The sequence below is a fragment of the Palaemon carinicauda genome, chromosome 14 (genome assembly GCF_036898095.1).
Source record: "Palaemon carinicauda isolate YSFRI2023 chromosome 14, ASM3689809v2, whole genome shotgun sequence".
In the NCBI taxonomy this organism is placed as follows: Eukaryota; Metazoa; Arthropoda; class Malacostraca; order Decapoda; family Palaemonidae; genus Palaemon; species Palaemon carinicauda.
In genome coordinates, this window is record NC_090738.1 from 44,605,939 (window position 1) to 44,610,906 (window position 4,968).

The following is a 4,968-nucleotide window of genomic DNA, read 5'->3' on the forward strand; positions in this document are numbered from 1 at the left end:
ATGACATTGTTAGAGTGATAACCTGTCATAATTTAGGTCAGCAAACGAAGGAAATCGTCAGGAATACTGGCGTGAACGAGAGGACAGTGAGGCGCTTGGTGGCGAAGTACAAGGCAGGAGGTAGCGCCGAGGTCCCTTCTCACTCCCAGGCTGGTTCCCCTCCCCGGAAGATTCCTGATCGTACTTTACATATATTAAAGCGAACCCTAGAAGAAAATCCAACATTAACAGCTAAGCAACTTAAAGAACAGAACCCTAAATTGTTGAGCGACGTCAGTGTTCGTACGATTCAGGAAAACCTGTCGAAGCGCCTCGACTTCGAGAAAGTGATCGCGCGAAAGAAGCCCGCTATAACTTTGAAACAAAGGCAGAGGAGGGTTGCTTTTGCCAAGACATACAAGGATTGGACCTTGGAGCAGTGGCGTAGTGTCTTGTGGAGTGACGAAGCGACCTTTTGTGTGAGTGAGACGATCGGGAAAAAAGTGTGGCGGCGAAAGGGGTCAGATCCTCTTAAGCCTAATCTCACGGCCAAGACAGTTAAGCACCCAGCATCGCTTATGGTCTGGGGTTCGTTTGCCTACGGTGGTGCCCCAAGCCTTGTTGTTTTGCCTAAAGGCATAACGGTTAATGCTGACCGCTATTTGAACATTTTAAAAGACAATTTAGCGGATTGTTTTGCGGCTACAGGAGCTGAAATTTTTCAGCAGGACGGTGCCCCTTGCCATACGGCTAAAAAAGTGAAAAAGTGGCTGGAAAATAGCGAAGTGAACTATATTCCTGATTGGCCAGGTCAAAGTCCTGATATTTCGCCCATTGAGAACCTTTGGGCGATAGTTAAAGCCCGCCTTCGTAAAGAAGTGACGACAAACGTGACACTTCTCGAGGCGGCGCTCCATAAGGTGTGGGCGGAAATACCTGCTGAAATACTCCAAAACCTCGCCGATAGTGTTCCTCGACGACTTTTGGAGGTCAAGAAGAGGAAAGGCTACCCTATAGACAAGTAGCAGGGATATTGGTGAGTGTTCAATTAAATTTTTATTGATTTATATTGTGTATTAGTGTAGATAGGGGGGGAGGACCAAAATGAATGCACGGCGGATGCTGCCCGGACACAGCGATCCGCGCTGAGTGTATATATATATATATATATATATATATATATATATATATATATATATATATATATGTCTCTCTCTCTCTCTCTCTCTCTCTCTCTCTCTCTATATATATATATATATATATATATATATATATATATATATATATATATATATATATATATATATATATATATATATGTATTATAGCCACGAAAGGAAAAATGAAAAAGACTTGATTGGAGTTAGTACTTTCATCCACTCAGGACATTATCAAACTCAGCAATGAGAATACATATGTTGTTGTTGGGGTATTAAAGCCAACACTTGTTGTTGGCACGGGCCTTTCCCTTGGTTGGCCCGTAGGTGATCTGTAAAAATTTATAAGGTAGTTGCATTAATGGAAATTTGAAAGGTTTTTAGTAGTAGAAAAAGATGTGGATAGGGTAAGGATGATGGTGGTAGTGGTAGAGGGCCATCATTTCTCGGATAGTGGTAGTTTGAAAAGTGGGGGTGTAAGGCTTTTGAAGATTAGAGAAAAATTGTGCAGGTGGGGTTGTCCAACCCTTTACTCCCTAGGGTCCCTGCAGAGAGATTTTTAAGTGGTAGATTAGTTGAGAAGTGAAAGGGGGTGATGTGAATAGAGCCTTACAATGAGGGGATGAGATGGTGCATGGAATGAGGAGGTCTTACCTTGGTGGAGGTAGTGTTGAAAGCAACTGTGCATGTGTGTCTATGCTTTCGACAATTGCTTTTGCCAGTGTGGCTGCCTCTTTCATGGCATGTGGTGTGTTGATGTCTACAAGTAGATCACCTCGTAGCTGTGCTGTTTCTCTGCATTCTAGTAGGTAGTGCAGGAGAGGTTGTTGTGGCATGACATCACAGTGTTCACACCTTGTCTGGATGTCATCTAGGAGTTCCCAGTTTGCTTTGTAACCCAGCCGGAGTCTGTGTATGCATACTGCCAGTTTTCTTGGGGTGTATCTGTCTATGGGAGGGGGTTCTAGTTCCGATGCCCATTTGTACCATGTTGCAGAGGGAGAGCCATTCTCTATCCTCATATGTAGTTCCTTGATTAGGTTGTTCTTGAGCTGTGTCTTTATTTTGCTTTTGATTTGTTGCAGTGCAGGCTGTATGTGCACCTGTACATTGTGAATGTGTTTGGTGCTTTTGGCTAGCTCATCAGCCTTTTCATTCCCTGGTATCCCGATGTGACTGGGGATCCAGTTTATAGTTACTAGTCTGTTTCTTTCATTATGTTGATGTAAGAGGATTTTAATGTCCGCTATCAGGGATTTGTTTTCTTTGTTTTTGTCCTGCTGTAGGACCTGCACTGAGGATCGTGAGTCAGTATGGATGACTACTGGTCCTTCCTCATTTTCAATAGAGTATTTTAATGCTTGCTGTATTGCGACAAGCTCTGTCTGCAGGGTGGAGACATTGTTGGATGTTCTCCAGCAAGCTGTGAAATTGCAGGAGTGAACTGCCGCTCCTGCTGTTTGGGTTCCAGGATCTACTGTACCATCAGTATAGTAGATCTGTGCCCCTGTTGTTTCTACTGAGGTTATAGCTGCTTCTGCTGCGTTTCTGAGTTCTTCTATTGTGCAGTTTTCTTTTGCCCTTGGGAGTTTGGTGTAGTTGAATTTAGCAACTTGTTTTTTCCATGGTGGAATGTGTATAGTACTTTGTGCTGTGTCAGGTTTTAATTGTAGGATTGTTTCTGTAAGGCCAAGTCTTTTGATGTTATCGCTATGGTCTTTGCCATAAGAATCTGGGGTTTGTACTTCAGGATGTTTGGATAGTTCCTCTCTTACTCGTCTTTTGGTGATTGAGTCTCTGTCTGACAGGAACATCTTTGCAACTATGCTTGCATTTCTTAGTGCAATTCTGTCTTCGAGGGTTGGTAGTCCGGTTTCCAACCTTAGGTTGCAAAGTCTTGTCCACATTGGGGCACCCAACATGAGCCTCATGGCATTGTTTTGAATCACTTCAATTGTGCTTGTTTGTAGATCTGTTAGTCCCAGGAGTGTTGGGGCGGCATAGTCTACTAGTGATCTGGAACAGGCTAGATAGTATTTCTTTTGGATGTGTTCATTTGCTCCATCCTTGAGCCTGCACATATATCTCATAGCTGCATTTCTGGCATTTGTTCTTTCCTTGAGATTTTTTATCTCTTGCTTGAAAGTGAGCTGTTTGTCTATTATTACCCCGAGGTATGTGTATCGGTCCACCCATTCTAGGGGTTCCATTCCTATTGTGAGTGGTTGTACGGGGTTTGGGGCTTTGATTGTCATTGCTTTTGTTTTGGCAATGTTAATTTTTAGTCCAAGCTCATTGGATTTGTGGCTGATGGCATTGAGTGCTCTTTGCATTTTTATTGTCCTGACTGGCCCTCGAGCTATTACACATACATCATCTGCATAGATAAATATATTAACTCCTTCAGGTAGCTGAAGTGAGGCTATATTTTCCATGAGGATGTTGAAAAGGAGGGGGCTTAGAATTCCTCCTTGTGGCGTACCATTTTCCAATTCATGATATGTGGATATCACTCCTTGAAATTTGACTCTGGCTTGCCTTCCTAGCATGTAGTTTTTAGTCCATGCTAGTAGGTGTCCTTTGACTCCTTTTTTGGCTACTGATTGCAGCACTGCAACTGGGCTTGCAAGCTCGAAGGCTTTTTCAAAGTCTATGAAGACTATTGTTGCCTTGTTCTGATTTATGCAGCTTAATACATCTGTGATGCATTCAGAGGTTCCAATTCCCTCCTGATATGCATATAGCTGCTTGTTTAGGGGGCCAATTTTGTACTTTAATCTGTTTAAGACCATTTTTTCTCCTGTTTTTTCTATACAGGATACCAAGGCTATTGGCCTGGGATTTGTTGGATCCTTTGGCTTGGGGATTGGCTGTGTATCTTGTTGTCTCCAGGTTTGAGGCCTTATGTGCTCTAGGTGTGTTTTGTTTAGTAATCTTAGGAATGCAGTTTCTCCTGCTGGACCCATGTGGACATAGATTAGTAAGTTTTGATGTAACTTCATTGTTTACCAAAGTGCCGGTTGATGACTTATTGGATTTCCTGTCGGGTATTTTAGATGCTTATGATTTACCTTTATCAACCCATACTATTATTGAGCTTATTTGTTTGTGCATTAAAAAATGTAAATTTAGTTTTAATGGAGATGTCTATGAACAGGTTTTTGGTATGGCTATGGGTAATCCTCTGTCCCCACTTTTATCCAACATATATATGGAATTTTTTGAATCTAGATTAATCCCTTCAGTGTGGTCTTCCCAAATTGTGTGGTATCGATATGTTGATGATGTTCTAGGTATTTTAGAAGAAAATTTTAATCTTGAGGGCTTTGTTTCAATCATTAATTCATTAGTACCATCAATAAAATTCACTATAGAAAATGAAGAAAATAACCGTATCCCATTTTTAGACGTTTTAATAGTTAGAGAAACAGATAAATTTAAGTTTTCCATATATAGAAAGCCTACAAATAATTTTTCATATGTACATTTTTACTCCGGTCACTCTAAAAATATTAAGCATTCAGTTTTTTCCTCCATGTACCTTAGGGCATTGAGAATTTGTAGCCCAGATTACATTGAGGAGGAGTTCACTAAAATAGAAAAAATTGCAACAGATCTTTGTTATCCTAAATATTTCTTAGAAAAATGTATGAATAAGGCTAAGAAAACATTTTATAGTGTCCAATTAGAGAGAAAGGAAACAATTAATAATATGCTTTGTTTGCCATTTCATGTTTGTTTTTTAGATGTTATACCCCTTTTGAAAAAACTAGACATTTCTGTAGTGTTTAAATATAATTGTACATTAAAAAAACATGTTAATTAAGAATAG